The sequence below is a fragment of the Schistocerca gregaria genome, chromosome 2 (genome assembly GCF_023897955.1).
Source record: "Schistocerca gregaria isolate iqSchGreg1 chromosome 2, iqSchGreg1.2, whole genome shotgun sequence".
In the NCBI taxonomy this organism is placed as follows: domain Eukaryota; kingdom Metazoa; phylum Arthropoda; class Insecta; order Orthoptera; family Acrididae; genus Schistocerca; species Schistocerca gregaria.
Window position 1 is genome coordinate 771,593,792 of NC_064921.1, and position 25,905 is coordinate 771,619,696.

Sequence of the window (25,905 nt, forward strand, 5' to 3'; positions counted from 1 at the left end):
TCAGCCCTCGCAAAGTCGAGACAAGTCGAGACACACTACAGGCTGGTCTGCAGCGAGTAACAGGGAGGAAAACAAAACATTAATTTCAAGGCGCGTGGCAAAAGTACCCATACGCGAAATTAAAAGCCTGCTGCGGTGGCCGGGAATCGAACCCGGATCAACTGCTTGGAAGGCAACTGTGCTGACCATTACACCACCACCGCACAAGGGAGCGCCCCGGCGCCGCACTGTGTCGGCTTCCCGCCTGTCGGCAGCGGCCGAAGGTGATGGTACCTGGCAGGCGCATTTCGAGGCAGGCTAGGGGAGCACATCCAGACGCATTCGGACAGCATATCCGCGCACATTTCGCATCCTTTGGCAAGAGTCGGCTCTGGCGACGCAAGAGTACGCAGAGGACGGCGTTCTGGCGGCGATTTTAAGCAGTACAGTGCAGGGTTCAGCGTCTGCAGTATCTTCTCGACAGAATGCTATGGCGCTTGACGACAGTAACACTTTCCCTTAAGACAACTGCTCGGGAAGCAGCTTGAAGTTGATACCGCCCGGAGCATCGGTGGTTCAGTGGTAGAATGCTCGCCTGCCACGCGGGCGGCCCGGGTTCGATTCCCGGCCGATGCATCATTTTGCTTTTCCCGCGGTAATGCTGCCGTGTGGCTTGCGCGCTTTACATGCACGATCCACAAGAATGTATAGCTGGATTCCCTTGAGAAGAACCGAGAACGCAGCACTAGCGGGTCCCCACTGGGACGCTCGCATCATGTTCTATAGACTAGCGTCGGCCTGGCCTCACAAGTTGCTGTGTCCAGGTGCCTCCGAGGCACTGAACTTTAACGACAAGGAGTGCTGCCTATCGTTGCAAAAGCTGCAGCAACACCGCAATCAACTGGGCCGGCAATGCACGTGTAGCAAACAGAACACGTTATCCAGGAAGTACAGTGTCTTCACGTCTAACATTGGGTATGCTACTTACCTAGTTTCCAGGACAAACGGTTCACCGGTGCCTCGGTAGCGCAGTAGGCAGCGCGTAAGTCTCATAATCTTAAGGTCGTGAGTTCGATCCTCACCCGGGGCATTTAATTTTCTGTGACTGATGGTGGTGCTGTTGCTGGGGCCCCAACTTATTTCTTGTTTGTTATCCACAACGCTTCAGCGGGAAAATGTTTACTTCCTGTTATTGCTACTTACAGCTTCCCTTTTCCTCTTCTCCCAGCAGAGCATGAAGCCAAAAGCATTGCTCTGAGACGTTTGAGGTGCGCGCCTTGCCAGTCAGCATGCGCAAAGATGCTCGCAAAGAGAGATGGGCGCCGACGCGGGACTCGGCACGAAATGCGCCAAGGGACCGTCCGAACCGTCGTAGAAACGCACAGATCCGGTGTGGTCTAATGGCTAGGATACCTGGCTTTCACCCAGGAGGCCCGGGTTCGATTCCCGGTACCGGAACGGAATTTTTTCCACACTACTCGTGACAAGTTTGAGCTGTGCGAGCTGCCGTTTCCCGTCCTGCTCGCAATATAGCTACTGTTTCGTGGCAGTCAGCAGAATATAGACGAGGGAAGCAGACACACGACGGCCATAGAAATGGTGTATGGCTTCATGCCACACGGTTCCAGCGTAGGCCTGAGCAACTGCATCTGTCGAGGCCCGTTAGCTCAGTTGGTTAGAGCGTCGTGCTAATAACGCGAAGGTCGTGGGTTCGATCCCCCCACGGGCCACTACGCTTTTACTACTACGAAAAGGCAGCGCCGATTTCAGCTGGCGAGTGTGATGACCACCCTGCGTGGAAGTTGACAGAGGTTCCGAACCCGACCTGTCGGGAAGCGCTACAGCATTCACTCGCCAATGGCCATAGTGTGCTCAATACACTGGTTCTCAACCGATAAAGACAAAATGAAAGGAAATGTCCGATTGCCGATGCGTAACAACTTTGGCCCTTGTCAGTACTTGGGCGGGTAAGTACATCGGAACACAGGGTACTGTTGGCAGTTTTACTTCCTATTTTTCTTTCTCCTTTGTTTTCGGAGCCACAGCCCGATTCGGTCAGGGAGACGCCACCGTGAAATGAAGGGGCGTGCTGTGTGTCCATCGCCTCGCCTCTCCTTACCTCTCTCAGTCGTTTCTCGTGCTTGTTGTTTTCATATAGGCCGATTTGAGAGCGTCAGCCCTCGCAAAGTCGAGACAAGTCGAGACACACTACAGGCTGGTCTGCAGCGAGTAACAGGGAGGAAAACAAAACATTAATTTCAAGGCGCCTGGCAAAAGTACCCATACGCGAAATTAAAAGCCTGCTGCGGTGGCCGGGAATCGAACCCGGATCAACTGCTTGGAAGGCAACTATGCTGACCATTACACCACCACCGCACAAGGGAGCGCCCCGGCGCCGCACTGTGTCGGCTTCCCGCCTGTCGGCAGCGGCCGAAGGTGATGGTACCTGGCAGGCGCATTTCGAGGTAGGCTAGGGGAGCACATCCAGACGCATTCGGACAGCATATCCGCGCACATTTCGCATCCTTTGGCAAGAGTCGGCTCTGGCGACGCAAGAGTACGCAGAGGACGGCGTTCTGGCGGCGATTTTAAGCAGTACAGTGCAGGGTTCAGCGTCTGCAGTATCTTCTCGACAGAATGCTATGGCGCTTGACGACAGTCCCACTTTCCCTTAAGACAACTGCTCGGGAAGCAGCTTGAAGTTGATACCGCCCGGAGCATCGGTGGTTCAGTGGTAGAATGCTCGCCTGCCACGCGGGCGGCCCGGGTTCGATTCCCGGCCGATGCATCATTTTGCTTTTCCCGCGGTAATGCTGCCGTGTGGCTTGCGCGCTTTACATGCACGATCCACAAGAATGTATAGCTGGATTCCCTTGAGAAGAACCGAGAACGCAGCACTAGCGGGTCCCCACTGGGACGCTCGCATCATGTTCTATAGACTAGCGTCGGCCTGGCCTCACAAGTTGCTGTGTCCAGGTGCCTCCGAGGCACTGAACTTTAACGACAAGGAGTGCTGCCTATCGTTGCAAAAGCTGCAGCAACACCGCAATCAACTGGGCCGGCAATGCACGTGTAGCAAACAGAACACGTTATCCAGGAAGTACAGTGTCTTCACGTCTAACATTGGGTATGCTACTTACCTAGTTTCCAGGACAAACGGTTCACCGGTGCCTCGGTAGCGCAGTAGGCAGCGCGTAAGTCTCATAATCTTAAGGTCGTGAGTTCGATCCTCACCCGGGGCATTTAATTTTCTGTGACTGATGGTGGTGCTGTTGCTGGGGCCCCAACTTATTTCTTGTTTGTTATCCACAACGCTTCAGCGGGAAAATGTTTACTTCCTGTTATTGCTACTTACAGCTTCCCTTTTCCTCTTCTCCCAGCAGAGCATGAAGCCAAAAGCATTGCTCTGAGACGTTTGAGGTGCGCGCCTTGCCAGTCAGCATGCGCAAAGATGCTCGCAAAGAGAGATGGGCGCCGACGCGGGACTCGGCACGAAATGCGCCAAGGGACCGTCCGAACCGTCGTAGAAACGCACAGATCCGGTGTGGTCTAATGGCTAGGATACCTGGCTTTCACCCAGGAGGCCCGGGTTCGATTCCCGGTACCGGAACGGAATTTTTTCCACACTACTCGTGACAAGTTTGAGCTGTGCGAGCTGCCGTTTCCCGTCCTGCTCGCAATATAGCTACTGTTTCGTGGCAGTCAGCAGAATATAGACGAGGGAAGCAGACACACGACGGCCATAGAAATGGTGTATGGCTTCATGCCACACGGTTCCAGCGTAGGCCTGAGCAACTGCATCTGTCGAGGCCCGTTAGCTCAGTTGGTTAGAGCGTCGTGCTAATAACGCGAAGGTCGTGGGTTCGATCCCCCCACGGGCCACTACGCTTTTACTACTACGAAAAGGCAGCGCCGATTTCAGCTGGCGAGTGTGATGACCACCCTGCGTGGAAGTTGACAGAGGTTCCGAACCCGACCTGTCGGGAAGCGCTACAGCATTCACTCGCCAATGGCCATAGTGTGCTCAATACACTGGTTCTCAACCGATAAAGACAAAATGAAAGGAAATGTCCGATTGCCGATGCGTAACAACTTTGGCCCTTGTCAGTACTTGGGCGGGTAAGTACATCGGAACACAGGGTACTGTTGGCAGTTTTACTTCCTATTTTTCTTTCTCCTTTGTTTTCGGAGCCACAGCCCGATTCGGTCAGGGAGACGCCACCGTGAAATGAAGGGGCGTGCTGTGTGTCCATCGCCTCGCCTCTCCTTACCTCTCTCAGTCGTTTCTCGTGCTTGTTGTTTTCATATAGGCCGATTTGAGAGCGTCAGCCCTCGCAAAGTCGAGACAAGTCGAGACACACTACAGGCTGGTCTGCAGCGAGTAACAGGGAGGAAAACAAAACATTAATTTCAAGGCGCCTGGCAAAAGTACCCATACGCGAAATTAAAAGCCTGCTGCGGTGGCCGGGAATCGAACCCGGATCAACTGCTTGGAAGGCAACTATGCTGACCATTACACCACCACCGCACAAGGGAGCGCCCCGGCGCCGCACTGTGTCGGCTTCCCGCCTGTCGGCAGCGGCCGAAGGTGATGGTACCTGGCAGGCGCATTTCGAGGTAGGCTAGGGGAGCACATCCAGACGCATTCGGACAGCATATCCGCGCACATTTCGCATCCTTTGGCAAGAGTCGGCTCTGGCGACGCAAGAGTACGCAGAGGACGGCGTTCTGGCGGCGATTTTAAGCAGTACAGTGCAGGGTTCAGCGTCTGCAGTATCTTCTCGACAGAATGCTATGGCGCTTGACGACAGTCCCACTTTCCCTTAAGACAACTGCTCGGGAAGCAGCTTGAAGTTGATACCGCCCGGAGCATCGGTGGTTCAGTGGTAGAATGCTCGCCTGCCACGCGGGCGGCCCGGGTTCGATTCCCGGCCGATGCATCATTTTGCTTTTCCCGCGGTAATGCTGCCGTGTGGCTTGCGCGCTTTACATGCACGATCCACAAGAATGTATAGCTGGATTCCCTTGAGAAGAACCGAGAACGCAGCACTAGCGGGTCCCCACTGGGACGCTCGCATCATGTTCTATAGACTAGCGTCGGCCTGGCCTCACAAGTTGCTGTGTCCAGGTGCCTCCGAGGCACTGAACTTTAACGACAAGGAGTGCTGCCTATCGTTGCAAAAGCTGCAGCAACACCGCAATCAACTGGGCCGGCAATGCACGTGTAGCAAACAGAACACGTTATCCAGGAAGTACAGTGTCTTCACGTCTAACATTGGGTATGCTACTTACCTAGTTTCCAGGACAAACGGTTCACCGGTGCCTCGGTAGCGCAGTAGGCAGCGCGTAAGTCTCATAATCTTAAGGTCGTGAGTTCGATCCTCACCCGGGGCATTTAATTTTCTGTGACTGATGGTGGTGCTGTTGCTGGGGCCCCAACTTATTTCTTGTTTGTTATCCACAACGCTTCAGCGGGAAAATGTTTACTTCCTGTTATTGCTACTTACAGCTTCCCTTTTCCTCTTCTCCCAGCAGAGCATGAAGCCAAAAGCATTGCTCTGAGACGTTTGAGGTGCGCGCCTTGCCAGTCAGCATGCGCAAAGATGCTCGCAAAGAGAGATGGGCGCCGACGCGGGACTCGGCACGAAATGCGCCAAGGGACCGTCCGAACCGTCGTAGAAACGCACAGATCCGGTGTGGTCTAGTGGCTAGGATACCTGGCTTTCACCCAGGAGGCCCGGGTTCGATTCCCGGTACCGGAACGGAATTTTTTCCACACTACTCGTGACAAGTTTGAGCTGTGCGAGCTGCCGTTTCCCGTCCTGCTCGCAATATAGCTACTGTTTCGTGACAGTCAGCGGAATATAGACGAGGGAAGCAGACACACGACGGCCATAGAAATGGTGTATGGCTTCATGCCACACGGTTCCAGCGTAGGCCTGAGCAACTGCATCTGTCGAGGCCCGTTAGCTCAGTTGGTTAGAGCGTCGTGCTAATAACGCGAAGGTCGTGGGTTCGATCCCCCCACGGGCCACTACGCTTTTACTACTACGAAAAGGCAGCGCCGATTTCAGCTGGCGAGTGTGATGACCACCCTGCGTGGAAGTTGACAGAGGTTCCGAACCCGACCTGTCGGGAAGCGCTACAGCATTCACTCGCCAATGGCCATAGTGTGCTCAATACACTGGTTCTCAACCGATAAAGACAAAATGAAAGGAAATGTCCGATTGCCGATGCGTAACAACTTTGGCCCTTGTCAGTACTTGGGCGGGTAAGTGCATCGGAACACAGGGTACTGTTGGCAGTTTTACTTCCTATTTTTCTTTCTCCTTTGTTTTCGGAGCCACAGCCCGATTCGGTCAGGGAGACGCCACCGTGAAATGAAGGGGCGTGCTGTGTGTCCATCGCCTCGCCTCTCCTTACCTCTCTCAGTCGTTTCTCGTGCTTGTTGTTTTGATATAGGCCGATTTGAGAGCGTCAGCCCTCGCAAAGTCGAGACACACTACAGGCTGGTCTGCAGCGAGTAACAGGGAGGAAAACAAAACATTAATTTCAAGGTGCGTGGCAAAAGTACTCATACGCGAAATTAAAAGCCTGCTGCGGTGGCTGGGAATCGAACCCGGATCAACTGCTTGGAAGGCAACTATGCTGACCATTACACCACCACCGCACAAGGGAGCTCCCCGGCGCCGCACTGTGTCGGCATCCCGCCTGTCGGCAGCGGCCGAAGGTGATGGTACCTGGCAGGCGCATTTCGAGGTAGGCTAGGGGAGCACATCCAGACGCATTCGGACAGCATATCCGCGCACATTTCGCATCCTTTGGCAAGAGTCGGCTCTGGCGACGCAAGAGTACGCAGAGGACGGCGTTCTGGCGGCGATTTTAAGCAGTACAGTGCAGAGTTCAGCGTCTGCAGCATCTTCTCGACAGAATGCTATGGTGCTTGACGACAGTCCCACTTTCCCTTAAGACAACTGCTCGGGAAGCAGCTTGAAGTTGATACTGCCCGGAGCATCGGTGGTTCAGTGGTAGAATGCTCGCCTGCCACGCGGGCGGCCCGGGTTCGGTTCCCGGCCGATGCATCATTTTGCTTTTCCCGCGGTAATGCTGCCGTGTGGCTTGCGCGCTTGACATGCACGATCCACAAGAATGTATAGCTGGATTCCCTTGAGAAGAACCGAGAACGCAGCACTAGCGGGTCCCCACTGGGACGCTCGCATCATGTTCTATAGACTAGCGTCGGCCTGGCCTCACAAGTTGCTGTGTCCAGGTGCCTCCGAGGCACTAACTTTAACGACAAGCAGTGCTGCCTATCGTTTGCAAAAGCTGCAGCAACACCGCAATCAACTGGGCCGGCAATGCACGTGTAGCAAACAGAACACGTTGTCCAGGAAGTACAGTGTCTTCACGTCTAACATTGGGTGTGGTACTTACGCATCTTCCAGGACAAACGGTTCACCGGTGCCTCGGTAGCGCAGTAGGCAGCGCGTATGTCTCATAATCTTAAGGTCGTGAGTTCGATCCTCACCCGGGGCATTTAATTTTCTGTGACTGATGGTGGTGCTGTTGCTGGGGCCCCAACTTATTTCTTGTTTGTTATCCACAACGCTTCAGCGGGAAAATGTTTACTTCCTGTTATTGCTACTTACAGCTTCCCTTTTCCTCTTCTCCCAGCAGAGCATGAAGCCAAAAGCATTGCTCTGAGACGTTTGAGGTGCGCGCCTTGCCAGTCAGCATGCGCAAAGATGCTCGCAAAGAGAGATGGGCGCCGACGCGGGACTCGGCACGAAATGCGCCAAGGGATCGTCCGAACCGTCGAAGAAACGCACTGATCCGGTATGGTCTAGTGGCTAGGATACCTGGCTTTCACCCAGGAGGCCCGGGTTCGATTCCCGGTACCGGAACGGAATTTTTTTCCACACTACTCGTGACAAGTTTGACCTGTCCGAGCTGCCGCTTCCCGTCCTGCTCGCAATATAGCTACTGTTTCGTGACAGTCAGCAGAATATAGACGAGGGAAGCAGACACACGACGGCCATAGAAATGGTGTATGGCTTCATGCCACACGGTTCCAGCGTAGGCCTGAGCAACTGCATCTGTCGAGGCCCGTTAGCTCAGTTGGTTCAGTTCCGCTTGAGACGCGACAGCGATCGGACGTGCTGTGTATTCGATCCGCCGTTACCCTCGGGTTGTGAATATTTACCTTCTGTGTGTGACGTTTCTTTGTCTTCTGTTTTTCGTTGTTTCTTTCCCTTAGTGTTTGTTTTGTGTCTTGCGTTGTATTGCGGCTTTTGCCGCATTAATTAAGTGTTATGGCTTCCCGGTTGTTTCCGCGGAAGTGTACTCCCAGTTTTCAGTTTAACAAGGCTACCAAGAATGTCCAACCGACATCGTTGGAAATTCACGAATGGATTGTGGACACGATTGGCATTACATCGGACCAGGTACATACGGCGTATTTTGATACAGAATTATACTGCTTTTTTGTGAAATTGTTGAACCCGGTTTTGCTGGATAAGATATTACTTAAACATGGTGAGCAAGTGTCGTTCCGTCATAGGGATGGTTCTGTTAGCAGTGTTACTGTCTCAAATGCTGAAATTACGTATACCACAGTTCGGGTTTATAATTTACCCCCTGAAGTTGACAACAGTTATCTTAAGGAAGCTTTGCTTGGTTATGGTACTGTTCGGTCAATTCGAAATGAACGTTGGTCTGCACAACATAAGCTGCAATGTTATAATGGTGTCAGATCAGTTGAAATGCATATTAAGTCTAGTATACCGTCCCATCTGATTGTATGTGGTTATCGTGTACATCTTACTTATGAGGGGCAGCTTGGTACATGTTTCCTATGTAATGAACATGGTCATGTTCGAGCTAATTGCCCTAAGCGGGTATTTGTGCTTAAAAATGGCCTAGCACAGCGCCGCAAATTAACGGTTGCCGATCTTGTGCCAGCAGCTTCCTCCACTGTTTCCTATCTGCCTCCTGCAGTAGCTTCTTCACAACAGGTGTTACCCTCCCCTGATGCAGGTTTTCCTCCGCTACCCACTCGCCCAGACGTATCGGCTGCTCCTATACCGATTCCGTCTGTTTCCAACAACAAACGCCGTCGTGCTAGTGATACCGGTAGCACTGATGACGAAGCTGCTGTTTCGCAGCCGGTTTGCGAATCTGATGAGAGAATTCCAGAATCTCCCATGCCTGTTTCGGAATCTGTTCCCGCTGTCTCTCCTGCTTTGCCTGATGACGTCAAACTTGCTGCCATGCCGTCGGCGCAAGAGCCACAACATTCGGTCGAGGTGTTGTTGACATCCCCACCGCCACAGGCATCACAACATGTTGACGACACTTCGGTGGAGACGGCTGTTTGTCGGAAAACCGCTCCTAGAACTGCGCGCTCCGCATCAGCAGACTCCAAACCTATCTTACCACCTCCTACACTTCCAATACCTACACATTCTGAAACCGGTGCCGATGTTCCTGATGCAGTTTTCCCCTTGATGGCTCCTCCTTCTGACTCCTCTCGCCCTGCTAATCCTTCGGACGCTTTGGTTGACGTGCCTGATCTCGAACCCCCCACTCCGCCTGCTCTTGAATCTGGTGTGCATCAGATACGTCGTCGGGTGAAAGTGCCCCCCAATCTCCACGCGGTGCGGAAGAAACATAAGCATGCGAAGGACGACTCTGATTCCGTTGATTCTGGACAATCACCCTCTGCCATGTCTGATGTTGATGATATGGATGTAGTTGCTTCTAGTGTGGTGTAATTTGGGTTCATTTCCCATTTTTTGGTTGATGTTGCAGGCGTACACGTTTATTACCTTAAATATAAATGGCATTCAATCTGCTCTGAAGTTAGCGTCTCTGCAGCAGTTTATTTATGACTCTGCAGCTGATATTGTTTTCCTGCAGGAAGTCTCCGTTGCACACCTGTTTGTTCCTGGTTTTCGCACTATTATAAATTTTGCACCTGAGTTTTCTGCAGGTACTGCTTTCCTAATTCGTGACGGTATCCCCGTTACCGAAATTGAGCTTTTAGACTCGGGACGGGGCATTGGTTGTCGGTTATTTGACACGACCTTGGTTAACATTTACGCCCCCTCTGGTTCTAGCAAGCGGCAGGAAAGGTCTCGTTTTTATAAAGAGGATCTGATTTACCTTTTACGAAAAAATCCTGCGACCTTGATATTGGGGGGCGATTTTAATTGTGTGTTACAAGCTAAAGACCAATCCCCTCATTTTAATTATTGTTTCGAGCTACATTCTCTTGTACGTCAATTACGACTACGCGATGCGTGGGAGGTTAAACACCCCACTTTAGTTAAATTTACATTTTTTACTGCCACCTCAAGTAGTCGACTTGACCGATTGTATATTTCTGATTCCCTTAGTGTTTCTGTTTTAGATGTAGATGTTATTCCAGCCAGTTTTACGGATCATTGTGCCCTTGCTGTTATAATTAATTTGGAGCGTCAACCTCTTAAACTTTATAGGCCGCTGTGGAAATTAAATGTCTCCTTGCTCGATGACCCTGACATCGAACCTCTAATACAGACGGCGTGGGACTTTTGTTTACGTTCTCTGCGATACTATCCGTCTAAGCTTCATTGGTGGATCCACTGTGTGAAGCCAAAACTACGTCGCACTTCAATGTCCTACAGTTATAATAGAGCGCGAGATCTGAAACTGACTTTTGAATATTACTATTCGGTGCTTCGCGAACTTTATGATACTTCTACAATGACATGTGCCCACCTTTCTGAGATTCGGAAAATTAAGGCCAAGCTACTTAGTATTAAGCGGCTTCAGATGGAAGGATTGAAGATTAAATCTAAACCACCGTCCACGTTAGCACATGAAATGACTTCTATGTACCATCTGTTTCGTCACCACAAGAACCGTCGACGTGTATTGATTGACGGCCTTATGGCAGCTGATGGTCGCCGGCTTACCTTACAGAATCAAATAAGCCATGAAATTACCTGCTACTATGAGACGTTATATACTGCGGCTGATTCTGATCCGATTGATGTTGACGAGATTTTAACTGCTATCCCATCAGTTTTAACAGAGGACCATAATGCGAAATTTTTAGCTCCTTTTACTGCAGACGAAATTTCAGCTTTCATTGTTTGTTCAGCATCTCACAAATCTCCTGGTCCTGATGGCCTACCTAAGGAGTTTTTTGTTCGCTTTTGGCCTATTGTAGGGCCTGTTTTTACGGATATTGTGAATGAAATCTTGAATGGTGGCACAATTCCAGCCGATTTCAAGAGAGGTACGGTTGTCCTGATACCTAAATCTGCTGGTTTGAAGACAGCTAGTGACTTTCGTCCTTTAACCCTATTAAATTTTGACTATAAGACGGCCGCTAGGGCTGTTAATGCACGTCTATCCCTCTTGCTTACACCTGTGATACCTCCTTGTCAAAGCTGCTTTCCAGGGCGCTCTATATTGACGTCTCTGGCGGGGTATCGTGATGTCGTGTCGATTGTCGCTGTCACCAATATTTCCTGTGCGCTTTTATTTGTTGATTTTAGTAAGGCCTTTGATCGTGTGTCCCATTCGTTTTTAGAGCTTCTGCTGCGCCGGCTCGGTTTTAATGAACAGGCGCTGCTGGTACTTAAGAATATGACGACTGGCATTTCTGCTAAGATTGACATTAATGGCCAGCTGACAAAGGTCATTGATATTTAACGTGGCTTCCCGCAAGGTAGTCCTTTACCCATGACCCTTTATGCTCTCTCCCTTCAACCAGTCCTTACACGTCTCAACTCGACACTTCGTGGTCTTACGATCTCTGGGGTTACCCAGACGGCAACAGCTTATGCTGATGATTTGGTTGTTTTGCTTCGTTCCACCGCAGAAGTGCCGCAGTTGAAAATGGAACTCGATAAATTTTCTGCGGCCTCAGGTTCTCGTATCAATCCCCGTAAAAGCAAGCTCCTGAATTTGCGGGGCTTTGAACGTGTGGTTGTTCCGTGGGTTACAGCTGTTGAACACCATACACATTTAGGTATCTATCTTGAACGTTGTCCTCTTCGGATGGCTGCAAAAAATTGGCAAGTGGCCATTTCCAAGCTGCAAGGTGTTTTATTAGAACACTCATGGCGTTCGATACCGCTACTGCAAAAAAAGCGTGTATTAGACACTTATGTTTTATGTAAAGTATATTACGTTGCTCAGCTGTTTCCGCTTCCCCGAATGCAGGGTGCAAAAATGGTCCAGCTTATTAACAGATATATTTGGCGGGGGCATATTTTTAAATTACGTTGTGATGTTCTTACGAAGCCGCGTCTTGAGGGCGGCTTGTCGTTCACCGACGTCCGTGTCAAGGCTGCTGCCCTTTATGTTAAGCGAACCCTCCATCTTTTATTATCTGAGTCCCCGACTGTTACTTCGCGATTATTCCATGTCGTTCGTCCTGCGAGCTTGTCACCGCCCATTAACGTTGGGCCTCTAAATGCGAAGCTACGGCATGTTCGGGACTTCTACATTGAGATTAGTTACCTAGATCTCCACTTACAACGTCGTCCTGTTATTACTACACTAACCCTGCTTGACAAATGGCGACGGTCTTCTTCTTCCAACCCGATTGTTTTGCATTATCCCAGTTTTAATTGGCGTAACATATGGACGAATATTAGCTTACCCGTTCATTCAGCAACTGTTGCCTCCCTATGGTATAAGGTAGTTAATCAGCTGATTCCTACGAACGAACGCCTTCATCGTATAGGTTTATGTGTCTCTCCGCTTTGTCAAACGTGTGGTTGTGTTGATACACTCCAACACCGATTTACCTGCGCTGACCGTCATCGCATGTGGCACTGGCTGCGCCGACAATTGGCTTTACTCACCAGGAGCTCCGAATCGGCATTTAAGACTGATATTCTCTGCTGGCCGGACACGGTTTTTTATCCCCGGACCAAGAACAACACCGTTATGTGGCTTCTTGGCCGTTACATTTTTGCAGTGGTTGATGATCATGGTATTACCGATTTCATTTCGTTTACTGGTTACATGCTTCATGAGTACTGGACGCAAAAGTCTTTCCCACACCTTAAGAGGGACTTTGCGAATATGCTTACTATTGTTTTCGAAAAGCAGGGAGTTGGTTAAGTTTCAATTTCTATTGATCGCTCCTGCGCCTGAATCATTAATGGAACCGGTATAGGGGCATACTGAGCTAACTTCATGACAGGGAAGACATTCTCGCTAGTTCTTAGGTACAATCTTGGCAGGAAGGCAAAATAACTGTTTCGATAGACAACGCTTCATAAGTCCCGTGTTCACATATAAGTATCATAAGACTCCGAACCAAAGACAATTACAACGTATTGGTGACACTGTGCTTCAGTGCAGGGAGGAGGAGACGTCATGGCCAGGCCTCGGGATACGACCCCTGCCCAACGCGCCTCCACCTACCTGCCCTGGGTCATTACAAAGGAAAAACGAAAAAACAGTGTTAAAAAAATATGAATAAAGAAAAACCTAAAAAGGACATAATAAACATAAACGAAAAAAACAGCGAAAAAAAGAAAAAAATGAAAAAAAAGTGGATCAGGCGTAAAAAAAAAGTGGTAGAGCACTGGTCTAGTAAACCAAGGGTCGTGAGTTCCATCCTCAAAGGAGGAAGTCGAATTTAAAAAAAAAAAAAAGTGGTAGAGCACTGGTCTAATAAACCAGGCGTCGTAAGTTCCATCCTCACAGGAGAAAGATGAATTTTGGAAATCAGTTGCGCGTTGTGGCCGTATAGCAAACAGTATCTGTGATGAAGAACAATTAGCGACAGGCGTTTTTTTAAGAATTACTCTCAGATGTGATTAAGGCGAATGGCGCAGATAAAGCATTTGCCAAAGCGGTACAGCATAAGGTGGGACGAGGCAGTCTGAATTACATTTTATAGATGTATTTCTCACATATCTCAGAGCCTCTCGCGGTCGTCGTCGTCGTCGTCGTCATCGCCGCCGCCGCTTCTGCAGAAGTAGCAAATGGCCATTGTAACAAATGCGGCGAGGGACGCCCTGCCTTCGATTCCGAATGCACAAAGTGTGTGGTCTTGTTTCTCAGTCTACATTTGGTCGGTCTCGTAAGAGGATGAATGTAAGGAATGGGTGGGAAAGAGCAAGGGGCAGCGGCTGTGTAGAACGAAAACACAAATCCTCAGGGGTGTGAGCGTTTCGAGATGAGTCGTATACATGTTATAGTTGGTCGTCAGTGACCGTGTGTCCTAATGGATAAGGCGTCGGAGTTCGGATCTGAAGATTACAGGTTCGAATGATGTCTCGCTCGTGTTTTTCCAGTTCTGAAAAAGAAATATACCGTTTTAATGTAGCAATTGAGCAGTACGAAACCGTCTGAATGTTGCTGTTGACCATTTTTTGCTTGGAGTTGCTCCTGAGCTTGAAACACACACAACAAGACCGGTGTTAACTAGCGAAATGGTCGGCAGAGTGCCGACACCGCGAGTTTTGACTGGCACTTGCACATCTAAAACAACGTCGGAAAGTAACTCTTAAAAAAAAAAAAAAAAAAAAAAAAAAAAGTTGGTTACAGCGTCGTGCTAATAACGCGAAGGTCGTGGGTTCGATCCCCCCACGGGCCACTACGCTTTTACTACTACGAAAAGGCAGCGCCGATTTCAGCTGGCGAGTGTGATGACCACCCTGCGTGGAAGTTGACAGAGGTTCCGAACCCGACCTGTCGGGAAGCGCTACAGCATTCACTCGCCAATGGCCATAGTGTGCTCAATACACTGGTTCTCAACCGATAAAGACAAAATGAAAGGAAATGTCGATTGCCGATGCGTAACAACTTTGGCCCTGGTCAGTACTTGGGCGGGTAAGTGCATCGGAACACAGGCTACTGTTGGCAGTTTTACTTCCTATTTTTCTTTCTCCTTTGTTTTCGGAGCCACAGCCCGATTCGGTCAGGGAGACGCCACCGTGAAATGAAGGGGCGTGCTGTGTGTCCATCGCCTCGCCTCTCCTTACCTCTCTCAGTCGTTTCTCGTGCTTGTTGTTTTCATATAGGCCGATTTGAGAGCGTCAGCCCTCGCAAAGTCGAGACAAGTCGAGACACACTACAGGCTGGTCTGCAGCGAGTAACAGGGAGGAAAACAAAACATTAATTTCAAGGCGCGTGGCAAAAGTACCCATACGCGAAATTAAAAGCCTGCTGCGGTGGCCGGGAATCGAACCCGGATCAACTGCTTGGAAGGCAACTATGCTGACCATTACACCACCACCGCACAAGGGAGCGCCCCGGCGCCGCACTGTGTCGGCTTCCCGCCTGTCGGCAGCGGCCGAAGGTGATGGTACCTGGCAGGCGCATTTCGAGGTAGGCTAGGGGAGCACATCCAGGCGCATTCGGACAGCATATCCGCGCACATCATTACCGCTTGCGACGCGGCAGCGTGCGGACGTTCGGAGCGCTCAGTGTCACTTGCTTGTTTACGTTGTATTTGTGCCTTCTGTTTCACGTGATTGTGCGTGGTTGTGTGTTCGTGTCGTTGTTTGAAGTATTTGCTGTATGCAGTTAGCCCATTTGGGTTAATTTGCAAAATGGTTCCCACGATTCCAAGGAAAAATACCCTGCAGTTCGAGTTTGACAAGGCTACACGATCAGTTCAGCCAAGTTCACTGGAAGTTCATGAATGGATCGTCGATACAATAGGCATAACCACTGATCAAGTTCACACTGCCTACTACGACCTGGATTTATACTGCTTCTTCGTGAAGCTTCTGAATCCCCTCTTACTGGAACGTCTTTTGCAGAAACATGGCGGCGGCGTCGATTTCCGGCATCGCGACGGCACTGTGAGTACTGTCAAAATTACTAACGCTGATGTCGAGATCTCCAACGTTCGTATTTGCAACCTGCCCCCTGAAGTAGACAACTGTTTCTTAAAAGATGTGCTCACTAAATATGGCGAAGTGCGTAACATTCGACTTGAAAAGTGGTCCAGGCAACATAAGTTGCAATGTTTTTCTGGTATCAGATCGGTTGAGATGCAAGTCAAAGTCAACATCCCATCGCATGTATTTGTTTGTGGTTATAAGGTGCAGGTTACCTATTCCGGACAAGCTTCTACGTGTTTTATCTGCAATGAAAGTGGTCATTTACGGCAAAATTGCCCTAAAAGGGTGACCGTCTTAAAGCCTACTTTCCAGCAACGTAAGAGACTCACTTTAGCTGATTTAGTGACAGGTACCCAATTAACAAGTACTGGGCCGCCCCCGTCCAGTGATGCTGTGACTGTACATGAGAAACCTTTTGAAGAAGAGTTCCCTGCTATTCCTCTTGCCACGGGCGGGGATCAGAACCCTCTCACCCGTCCCGTCACTGTGGTAGCGTCCAAGAGACGTCGAACGTGCGACAGTAGTAGTTCCGATGAAGGCGTCTCCGTACCGGTCACACCTGCCACACTTGATATCAAACAACCGGCAGGGGACACTGAGCTTTCGCATGACGCTCTACCAGAATCAAGCGTTGAAGTTGATACTTCTTCGCCCGCTGACGGTAGTGCTACGCCCCAGGTTGGTTGTTGCTTACCGTCCGCGTCTATCGCGTCGGCTCTCCAACCGACTGATATTGAACCTCAGCACGTTGCCCACAGTTACGTCGGCGGGGTGTGCCCAAGTTCACAACTCGTATCACAGCAATGCGACACTGACAACAAACACGCTGACGAGTGTGTCAACACAGAGCGAGATCTCAGCCTTGCTTGTCAACAACCTGACCGAGAGAGTGTTTCACACAATCCCAACGTGTGGCCAAACAAGAACTTAGCGTGTCTCTGGAAGGGTTAACCGGCGAGACGCAACTGCACGTTGCTGTCGCAGGGCAACCTGCACAGGAGACCTGTGTAGATTCTCCGATGCCGCTTTCTGCGGAAAAAGTCGCCAGTGGCGGGAGGAACAAAAAGAAATTCCAACCGAACTTGAATGTACCACGCAGCAAACACAAACTGCAAGCCCTCTCGGATGCAAACGATGGTGATGGCCACTCTCCACCAGCTGTTTCACGAATGGACTGGTTTGCCGGAGACGATGATCACGTTAATTTAAAGTAGCTCCGTAAACTACATGGCACAAGCGTACAAGTTCCTGAGTGTTAATGTAAACAGGATCACGTCTGATTTGAAACTTGCAGTCTTTAGGCAGTTCGTATATGAGTCTTCCGCTGATGTACTTCTATTGCAGGAATTCCTTCTTTCAGATCTGGTCATTCCCGGTTTCCACTGTATTACCAATGTTGCTTTCGAGCTTAGCACTGGTACAGCCATTCTCGTGCGTGAGGGCATCCCCGTCTCGGACGTTGAAACACTGGAGTCAGGGCGTGGCATATGCTGCAAAATATTCGGCGTCACGCTCGTGAACCTATACGCGCCCTCCGGGAGTGACCACAGGTTCGCAAGGACCGAGTTCTTTAAAGACGAACTAATTTACTTGCTTCGTAAAAATCCGACTGCCCTTGTATTAGGCGGAGATTTTAACTGTGTTGTGCTTCAAAAAGATCAGAGGCCAAATTTTAACTATTGTAAGGAGCTTCATGATCTGGTTTTACGAATGAATCTCCAGGACACGTGGGAAGTCCTTCACCCTACCCTTGTGAAATTTACATACTTCACTTCCACCTCGAGTAGCCGCCTCGACAGAATATATGTGTCTTCTCAGCTCGGAGAACATGTTGTTGATTCAGAGGTCATTCCCGTCCCATGTAGCGATCACTGCGCCTACGCAACCGTCATACAACTGGACAGACAACCCACCAAACGATTCAGAGGTCACTGGATGTTGAACTTTTCCCACCTTCAGGACGCCGATGTCGAGGATCTTGTCACACGAACTTGGACTTTTTGTCTTCGCTCTGTCAATAGGTACCGTACGAAAGTAGAGTGGTGGACGTCCTTTGCTAAACCAAAGTTGCGACGGTATTTAATTTCGTACTGTAATACGCAATCGAGGGATGCAAAGAAGACCACGGAATTTTATTATTCAATTTTAAGGGAGCTCTACGACAAATCTGGCGTCAATAATATTTACACTGCTCAAATAAAGCAAATCAAGGCTAAGATGCTCAGTATCAAACGTAAACAACTAGAAGGGTTAAAAATCAAGTCCAAAGTCAACTCTTTGGTTCAATCTGAGACAACTTCCATGTACCATCTTATTAAGCATCAGACCAACCGTAGACGCTTATTTATAGACGAACTGGCAACTAATAACGGGGAAATTCTCACTCGGCAACCTGACATAGTCACGGCAATTCAGAGATATTATCACGGCCTGTATTCGGACTACCCAACCAATGATGACTTGACTGCTACTGTACTCCAATTCATGGACACGTCCGTTACTGCGGATGATAATCGTGACTTACTGGCTCCGTTTAGTGTCGAGGAGACTTTAGAACTTATTGTTAAGTCGCCCGCTAACAAAGCCCCAGGACTGGACGGCCTACCCAAGGAGTTTTACCTTCGGTATTGGGATGTAATTGGTGTTACATTTACAGAAATTTTAAATGAAATGTTCCTAATGCGATGAAGGAGGGTAAAATTGTCCTTGTTCCCAAACGCAAAGGGTGTAAGCGATTTGATAATCTGCGCCCGCTCACCCTGCTTAATTTTGACTACAAAACTATAGCCAGAGCTGTTAACGCCCGAATGTCGCCGCTCCTTCACAAAGTTGTCTGGCGGCACCAGGCCTGCGTGCCAGGACGGAATGCCATGTCTGCGATGTCTGAAATTAGGGACCTAATCTCCATTGCCTCAGTCACCAACCTGAATTGTGCCCTGCTATTTCTAGACTTTCATAAAGCCTTCGATCATGTGAACCACCGCTATCTTTTTCACATACTGGACAAAATAGGACTCGAGGAAGGGGCATTAAAAGTCCTTCGCAATTTGACATCTGGCATATCGGCGAGGATACAAGTCAATGGACAGCTGACGCAACCAATATCCATTCAGCGGGGTGTCCCCCAGGGCAGTCCACTCTCTATGTCACTTTTTGTGCTGTCACTGGAACCCTTCCTTCGGTCTCTTTATCACCATTTGTTAGGTGTGTCAATGTCAGGTCACACATTCATCGTCCGTGCATACGCTGACGATGTTGCCGTTCTGTTACGCAGTGACGACGAGGTGGTCCGTATTAAACGGGCGATCGACCAGTATAGTGCAGTGTCTGGAGCACAACTAAGTGACCAGAAATGTAAAGTGCTCGATCTCAAGGGTTTTGAGAGCTTAACTATACCGTGGGCGCATCTTGTGGAATCTCACAAACTACTAGGAATCACCTTGAATAGGTGCCCTCTGAAAATGGCGGCCTCCAATTGGAAGTCAGTGACGCATCTGATACAGGGTACCATTATCGAATGTCGCTGGCGTGCTGTGAACATTATAGAAAAAATTAGGATTCTCAATACCTACGTCTTCTCCAAGGCGTATTATGTTGCACAGTTTTTTCCCATTCCCAAGCTTCAGGCCAGAAAGATCATGCAGGTTGCCAATCAATACATCTGGAAGGGAAACATATTTAAATTGTCCTCCGATACACTAGCCAAGTCGAGAACTACTGGTGGGCTTGAGTTGGTTAACATCGCCGGGAAGGCAATGGCCTTGTACGTCAAGCGGACCACGACTTTACTGCATGACAGCCACTGCACTGTTACTCAAAAGTTGTACCTCACAGTGCGTCCAGCGAGTGTGCGACCTCCTATTGACGTTGGAAGAATCCATTACAAATTGAAACACATCAGGGAATTTTTCCTTCATGTTAGTTATACAAATGTTGGTGTTCTACGGCGCCGACCACTGTCAACTCGCGACTTGCAACGTGAGTGGGAAAAGTCGGCGACCCCAAATACAATAGAACGGAAGTATCCGACTACTGACTGGAAAACGGTGTGGGCCAACATCAGCTTGAAAGTACACTCTTCGGATGTTGCTTCAACTTGGTACAGGGTGGTAAATAACACAATTGCCACTAATGAAAAACTACATGCAATTGGGTTAAGTGACACAAATCTCTGCCTCTGTTGTGGACTCGTCGATTCTCTGATCCATCGGTTTACCTGCGGGGGCCATGCACTGAATTGGCGATGGGTCAAGAAAAGGATTGCGGTACTGTCAAGGAGCGCGGAAGACAATCTGCAACTGGATATCCTACTGCGTCCCGACAAAAAGTTTTATCCAGCCACGAAAAACAATACAGTAATGTGGATCCTAGGGCACTACGTCAACTACATCGTTAATGTTCGTGGAAAAGACGATTATATTAGTTTTCTGACCTACATGGAGCTGGCATACTGGAAGATTCAATGTGTCACTAACAGTAAAAAATTATTCGGAAACATGATGGACATCACCTTTGAAAAACATGGCATAGGATGACCACATTGGATGATCGAAGCCAATCAAGAGGAAATCTATTCAGTTTTATTCTATTTTTCTTAAGTTACACTTTCTGTTATACCTGGTCAGTTTACTTCTTTTCATTAGTCTCCTTATACTTGTTTGCTTATTCGTGTCAATTTCACACCTCTAACGGAAGAGCAAAGTATTTCGATATGGATCAAAACACACAACTGACACACGACAAATAAGAAATGTTCCTTTCCAAATGTGTCAGCACTATATACCTCGGAGCAGAGGAGAAACAACTATAAAAATATTAATACTATAACAAAAAAAATATATGTATAAAAACTGTCTGCTTGGACAAGTGACTCAGGGATGGGCAGGGGGAGCCATCGTGGACAGGCCTCGGGATTCGACCCCTGCCCGCTTTGTCTCCACCTGCACGGAACTGACCACTCACCAATTCTTTTACACAAGAGTCAGGAAAAAAAGGAAAAAAAATAGCTTAAAAAAAGAAAAAAAAAGTGGTAGAGCACTAAGTTCCATCCTCACAGGAGAAAGATGATTTAAAAAAAAAAAAATGTGGCCTAATGGATAAGGCGTCGGACTTCGGATCTGAAGATTACAGGTTCGAATGCTGTCACGCTCGTGTTTTTCCAGTTCTGAAAAAGAAAAAAAAAAAAAAAGTGGTTCAGTGGTAGAATGCTCGCCTGCCACGCGGGCGGCCCGGGTTCGATTCCCGGCCGATGCATCATTTTGCTTTTCCCGCGGTAATGCTGCCGTGTGGCTTGCGCGCTTGACATGCACGATCCACAAGAATGTATAGCTGGATTCCCTTGAGAAGAACCGAGAACGCAGCACTAGCGGGTCCCAACTGGGACGCTCGCATCATGTTCTATAGACTAGCGTCGGCCTGGCCTCACAAGTTGCTGTGTCCAGGTGCCTCCGAGGCACTAACTTTAACGACAAGGAGTGCTGCCTATCGTTGCAAAAGCTGCAGCAACACCGCAATCAACTGGGCCGGCAATGCACGTGTAGCAAACAGAACACGTTGTCCAGGAAGTACAGTGTCTTCACGTCTAACATTGGGTGTGGTACTTCCGCAGCTTCCAGGACAAACGGTTCACCGGTGCCTCGGTAGCGCAGTAGGCAGCGCGTAAGTCTCATAATCTTAAGGTCGTGAGTTCGATCCTCACCTGGGGCATTTAATTTTCTGTGACTGATGGTGGTGCTGTTGCTGGGGCCCCAACTTATTTCTTGTTTGTTATCCACAAGGCTTCAGCGGGAAAATGTTTACTTCCTGTTATTGCTACTTACAGCTTCCCTTTTCCTCTTCACCCAGCAGAGCATGAAGCCAAAAACATTGCTCTGAGACGTTTGAGGTGCGCGCCTTGCCAGTCAGCATGCGCAAAGATGCTCGCAAAGAGAGATGGGCGACGACGCGGGACTCGGCACTAAATGCGCCAAGGGACCGTCCGAACCGTCGAAAAAACGCACAGATCCGGTGTGGTCTAGTGGCTAGGATACCTGGCTTTCACCCAGGAGGCCCGGGTTCGATTCCCAGTACCGGAACGGAATTTTTTCCACACTACTCGTGACAAGTTTGAGCTGTCCGAGCTGCCGTTTTCCGTCCTGCTCGCAATATAGCTACTGTTTCGTGACAGTCAGCAGAATATAGACGAGGGAAGCAGACACACGACGGCCATAGAAATGGTGTATGGCTTCATGCCACACGGTTCCAGCGTAGGGCTGAGCAACTGCACCTGTCGAGGCCCGTTAGCTCAGTTGGTTAGAGCGTCGTGCTAATAACGCGAAGGTCGTGGGTTCGATCCCCCCACGGGCCACTACGCTTTTACTACTACGAAAAGGCAGCGCCGATTTCAGCTGGCGAGTGTGATGACCACCCTGCGTGGAAGTTGACAGAGGTTCCGAACCCGACCTGTCGGGAAGCGCTACAGCATTCACTCGCCAATGGCCATAGTGTGCTCAATACACTGGTTCTCAACCGATAAAGAGAAAATGAAAGGAAATGTCCGATTGCCGATGCGTAACAACTTTGGCCCTTGTCAGTACTTGGGCCGGTAAGTGCATCGGAACACAGGCTACTGTTGGCAGTTTTACTTCCTATTTCTCTTTCTCCTTTGTTTTCGGAGCCACAGCCCGATTCGGTCAGGGAGACGCCACCGTGAAATGAAGGGGCGTGCTGTGTGTCCATCGCCTCGCCTCTCCTTACCTCTCTCAGTCGTTTCTCGTGCTTGTTGTTTTGATATAGGCCGATTTGAGAGCGTCAGCCCTCGCAAAGTCGAGACAAGTCGAGACACACTACAGGCTGCTCTGCAGCGAGTAACAGGGAGGAAAACAAAACATTACTTTCAAGGCGCGTGGCAAAAGTACTCATACGCGAAATTAATAGCCTGCTGCGGTGGCCGGGAATCGAACCCGGATCAACTGCTTGGAAGGCAACTATGCTGACCATTACACCACCACCGCACAAGCGAGCGCCCCGGCGCCGCACTGTGTCGGCTTCCCGCCTGTCGGCAGCGGCCGAAGGTGATGGTACCTGGCAGGCGCATTTCGAGGTAGGCTAGGGGAGCACATCCAGGCGCATTCGGACAGCATATCCGCGCACATCGCGCGGAGCGGCGGAGCGGTTGCGGCTTTGTTTACATCGCGGGGCGGCGCTCAGCGAGTGTTTCGAGGTCCACGTGTTCAAGTTTAATCAACGTGAGTACCATGTCGGCAATTACTAGGACAAACACTGCACAGTTTATGTTCGATAGAAATGCTTTGCGGCCCACCGCGTTTGAAATCCACGAATTTATATTTGAAGATTTGAAAATCCCGGAAGATCTAGTAGACACATTTCAATTGGATTTTGCGCAATATTCGCTATTTTTGAAGTTCTTTTCCGGTGACATCTGTGAAAAGTTTGTAGAGAAATTTGGCGGCGTGCGTAAATTTAGGCATATCAATGGCACAGTCAGTGATGTTCAAATTGTGCCCTCGGGTTATGGCGTTAGAACGGTCCGAGTGTTTAATGTGCCTCCTGAATGTGGTAACGATTTAATTGCACGTGCTCTAACCCAGTACGGCATAGTGTTGTCGGTTGTTAATGAAAAGTGGTCTAGTGCGTACCGGTACCAGGTTAATAGTGGCGTACGTAGTGTCCGCATTGATTTAAAGAGACACATTCCATCTTATGTAATGATTGCGGGCTGTAGGGCTCAAGTGACGTATATCGGCCAGCCACCCACGTGCTCAATTTGTCATTCCACTGAGCATTTACGTGCAGACTGTACCCGTCGAAGACCCGTGCAGCTCCCACGTAGTGACGCGGCGGCTACCGGCGGCCACTTTGTGCCACTAATGAGTGAAATCGGAGCGGGCACCGTACCACAACCCCGACAAGCCGACCCCATTCGTGCTGAGGACGTGCCAAGTGAGGTGACTGTTACTGTCGAGGCACCACAGGACCGGATGGAAGACGCTCCCATTTTGTCCTCGGCTGTTGTAGCGTCGGATGCAGTTACTCCGGAGATCCCAGATGTTTCGGAGCATTCACCAGTTGCTATTCCGGAAGCGATGGACATCACCTTACCCCCGCCTCCTCCACCTGAAGAGGTTCCCCTCGCACCGAGGAAAGGGCGTACGAAGAAAAATAAAAATAAGGGTACTAGGAGTCAGCAGTCTGATGATGTGCCGTGCAGCCCTGTATCAGAGAGTGGCAGTGAGAGTGAGGTTCAGACATCGTGCCCCCCTTCCTCTGAAAGCACTGGGCGCCAGGAGCGTATAAGGGAACAAACAGCACAGCTCAAGGTTCTCCTGAATACGGCACGCGAACAGGGTGCGCATGCTGCGAAGCGCAAAAGCGAGCAAAGTAGCGAGCAGGTCCCCCAGCGCACGCGCAGGCATTCGGTGACGTCGGCCGCCGGTACAGCGACAACACAGGCGAAAGGAGCCACGTACACAGACACCGCTGGCGGTCGCGCCCAGCAGACCGACCGACCAGCGGAGACGCCCTGGTGGAAGCAGGAGGAGGACGACCCTGGATCCCATTAGCGGCTTTTAGACGGACGCGCTGCAGTTCGTGCCTATTTCACATGAGAATTCTGTTCTGCCGTTCCTGCACGATGAAGGATATTTTCTACACTGTATTGTCCACGTGTTACGTGATACATTGCAGCGCTTCTTGGCAATATATTAGCATGCTTAAAACGCAACATCTGCAGCTTTCGTTTCTCATATTTCTTGCTAATATTTTAATGTCTGTGTTTTAAATGGCCGCCGCTCGACAACATCTAAAGATTTTCTCAATTTTATCACTAAATGTCAATCGCATACTAGCTGCGCACAAGATTGCATGTTTTATTGACTTTTTAACTTTGGGAGGCTATGACATTGCATTGCTCCAAGAAGTTACAGTTAAGCGATTCGATAACGTTCCTGGTTATGATGTCATCTATAACATAAATGTTGACGGTACTTGTGGCACCGCCGTTCTTTATAAAAATGGATTGCAACCAACTGACGTTCAATCTTTACCGAACGGCCGCCTCGTTACATGTACGATCCAGGATGTCACCTTTCTTAATGTATACGCGCCGAGTGGCACCGACCACAAACGTGCTCGATCTGTGTTTTTTAACCAAGATGTAGTTCCGTTCTTTGCGTCATCCCGCAATGTAATAGTCGGCGGTGACTTTAACTGTGTTACTGCCGCTGTCGATCAATTTCCAACGGCTACCATGTGCCCGGAACTTTCGCAACTAATTGTGACCAATGATCTGATCGATGTTTGGCGACATTTTCATCCTGTCACAACGCAGTACACACATTTTTATCAGAACGGTGCCAGCAGGCTTGATCGAATTTATGTGTCGCGGCCACTTCAACACTGTCTTCAGAGAGTAGCGGTACATCCCGTCGCTTTTAGTGATCACTGCGGAGTTGTGTGTGACATGCACCTACAGGCCAATAGTCAGGCTCCGCCTTGCCGTGTTTGGAAACTCAATACCCGTCATCTCTCTGCTGCCGCTTTACGTTGCGAGATTCAAAATATGTGGCAGCTTTGTTTTGAAAAACGGGGAAGTTATGCCTCAGTCTTACATTGGTGGGTCGACTTAGCCAAACCGCAGTTGCGCAATGTTGCGATGCGGTATGCAAGGGAGGTGTCGTTTTGGGAGAGGCGCACCATTGCCTTTTATCAGCAGTGCCTACAAGATGCGCTGGATGCACCCGTGGCGCCTGGTCAAAACTTACGCGCACGTTTACGTAGGATTAAAAATAAGATACTCAATCTTCAACTCCAAAAGGCGAAAGGACTTCTGATCCGGAGCCGAACGCTGTGTGCAACACTTGAAGAGGTGCCAACGCTTTACCACTTGGCACGCGAGAAACGGTTGGCGCGGAGGAAAGTAATTACCGCTCTCATCACGGACACTGGTGCTCGTCTCACGGCGAAGCATGAGATCGTTCCCCACGTCTCCGACCATTTTAAGAGATTGTTCGTTTCTGTTAGATGAATTGGTTCCTGTCATCTCCGACTCTGACCGACAGTC

General features: G+C 49.6%; 24 non-coding genes across 24 annotated transcripts; 18 read left to right on the top strand and 6 right to left on the bottom strand.

Annotated features, from left to right (window-relative positions):
- Positions 1 to 131: 131 nt before the first annotated feature.
- Positions 132 to 203, bottom strand: Trnag-ucc (transfer RNA glycine (anticodon UCC)). The gene has a single exon. It is a non-coding gene; the product is annotated as a tRNA-Gly (tRNA).
- Positions 204 to 544: 341 nt separating this feature from the next.
- Positions 545 to 615, top strand: Trnag-gcc (transfer RNA glycine (anticodon GCC)). The gene has a single exon. It is a non-coding gene; the product is annotated as a tRNA-Gly (tRNA).
- A 381-nt stretch (positions 616 to 996) lies between these two features.
- On the top strand, positions 997 to 1,069 carry Trnam-cau (transfer RNA methionine (anticodon CAU)). The gene has a single exon. It is a non-coding gene; the product is annotated as a tRNA-Met (tRNA).
- A 296-nt stretch (positions 1,070 to 1,365) lies between these two features.
- Trnae-uuc (transfer RNA glutamic acid (anticodon UUC)) lies at positions 1,366 to 1,437 on the top strand. Its single transcript has one exon. It is a non-coding gene; the product is annotated as a tRNA-Glu (tRNA).
- Positions 1,438 to 1,635: 198 nt separating this feature from the next.
- Positions 1,636 to 1,709, top strand: Trnai-aau (transfer RNA isoleucine (anticodon AAU)). Its single transcript has one exon. It is a non-coding gene; the product is annotated as a tRNA-Ile (tRNA).
- Positions 1,710 to 2,283: 574 nt separating this feature from the next.
- Trnag-ucc (transfer RNA glycine (anticodon UCC)) lies at positions 2,284 to 2,355 on the bottom strand. Its single transcript has one exon. It is a non-coding gene; the product is annotated as a tRNA-Gly (tRNA).
- Positions 2,356 to 2,696: 341 nt separating this feature from the next.
- On the top strand, positions 2,697 to 2,767 carry Trnag-gcc (transfer RNA glycine (anticodon GCC)). Its single transcript has one exon. It is a non-coding gene; the product is annotated as a tRNA-Gly (tRNA).
- Positions 2,768 to 3,148: 381 nt separating this feature from the next.
- Trnam-cau (transfer RNA methionine (anticodon CAU)) lies at positions 3,149 to 3,221 on the top strand. The gene has a single exon. It is a non-coding gene; the product is annotated as a tRNA-Met (tRNA).
- Positions 3,222 to 3,517: 296 nt separating this feature from the next.
- Positions 3,518 to 3,589, top strand: Trnae-uuc (transfer RNA glutamic acid (anticodon UUC)). The gene has a single exon. It is a non-coding gene; the product is annotated as a tRNA-Glu (tRNA).
- A 198-nt stretch (positions 3,590 to 3,787) lies between these two features.
- Trnai-aau (transfer RNA isoleucine (anticodon AAU)) lies at positions 3,788 to 3,861 on the top strand. The gene has a single exon. It is a non-coding gene; the product is annotated as a tRNA-Ile (tRNA).
- Positions 3,862 to 4,435: 574 nt separating this feature from the next.
- Trnag-ucc (transfer RNA glycine (anticodon UCC)) lies at positions 4,436 to 4,507 on the bottom strand. The gene has a single exon. It is a non-coding gene; the product is annotated as a tRNA-Gly (tRNA).
- Positions 4,508 to 4,848: 341 nt separating this feature from the next.
- Positions 4,849 to 4,919, top strand: Trnag-gcc (transfer RNA glycine (anticodon GCC)). Its single transcript has one exon. It is a non-coding gene; the product is annotated as a tRNA-Gly (tRNA).
- Positions 4,920 to 5,300: 381 nt separating this feature from the next.
- On the top strand, positions 5,301 to 5,373 carry Trnam-cau (transfer RNA methionine (anticodon CAU)). Its single transcript has one exon. It is a non-coding gene; the product is annotated as a tRNA-Met (tRNA).
- Positions 5,374 to 5,669: 296 nt separating this feature from the next.
- Trnae-uuc (transfer RNA glutamic acid (anticodon UUC)) lies at positions 5,670 to 5,741 on the top strand. Its single transcript has one exon. It is a non-coding gene; the product is annotated as a tRNA-Glu (tRNA).
- A 198-nt stretch (positions 5,742 to 5,939) lies between these two features.
- Positions 5,940 to 6,013, top strand: Trnai-aau (transfer RNA isoleucine (anticodon AAU)). The gene has a single exon. It is a non-coding gene; the product is annotated as a tRNA-Ile (tRNA).
- Positions 6,014 to 6,577: 564 nt separating this feature from the next.
- On the bottom strand, positions 6,578 to 6,649 carry Trnag-ucc (transfer RNA glycine (anticodon UCC)). The gene has a single exon. It is a non-coding gene; the product is annotated as a tRNA-Gly (tRNA).
- Positions 6,650 to 6,990: 341 nt separating this feature from the next.
- Trnag-gcc (transfer RNA glycine (anticodon GCC)) lies at positions 6,991 to 7,061 on the top strand. The gene has a single exon. It is a non-coding gene; the product is annotated as a tRNA-Gly (tRNA).
- A 381-nt stretch (positions 7,062 to 7,442) lies between these two features.
- On the top strand, positions 7,443 to 7,515 carry Trnam-cau (transfer RNA methionine (anticodon CAU)). Its single transcript has one exon. It is a non-coding gene; the product is annotated as a tRNA-Met (tRNA).
- Positions 7,516 to 7,811: 296 nt separating this feature from the next.
- Positions 7,812 to 7,883, top strand: Trnae-uuc (transfer RNA glutamic acid (anticodon UUC)). Its single transcript has one exon. It is a non-coding gene; the product is annotated as a tRNA-Glu (tRNA).
- A 7,280-nt stretch (positions 7,884 to 15,163) lies between these two features.
- Positions 15,164 to 15,235, bottom strand: Trnag-ucc (transfer RNA glycine (anticodon UCC)). The gene has a single exon. It is a non-coding gene; the product is annotated as a tRNA-Gly (tRNA).
- Positions 15,236 to 21,478: 6,243 nt separating this feature from the next.
- Positions 21,479 to 21,551, top strand: Trnam-cau (transfer RNA methionine (anticodon CAU)). Its single transcript has one exon. It is a non-coding gene; the product is annotated as a tRNA-Met (tRNA).
- Positions 21,552 to 21,847: 296 nt separating this feature from the next.
- On the top strand, positions 21,848 to 21,919 carry Trnae-uuc (transfer RNA glutamic acid (anticodon UUC)). Its single transcript has one exon. It is a non-coding gene; the product is annotated as a tRNA-Glu (tRNA).
- A 198-nt stretch (positions 21,920 to 22,117) lies between these two features.
- Trnai-aau (transfer RNA isoleucine (anticodon AAU)) lies at positions 22,118 to 22,191 on the top strand. Its single transcript has one exon. It is a non-coding gene; the product is annotated as a tRNA-Ile (tRNA).
- Positions 22,192 to 22,765: 574 nt separating this feature from the next.
- On the bottom strand, positions 22,766 to 22,837 carry Trnag-ucc (transfer RNA glycine (anticodon UCC)). The gene has a single exon. It is a non-coding gene; the product is annotated as a tRNA-Gly (tRNA).
- Between the last annotated feature and the right edge of the window lie 3,068 nt (positions 22,838 to 25,905).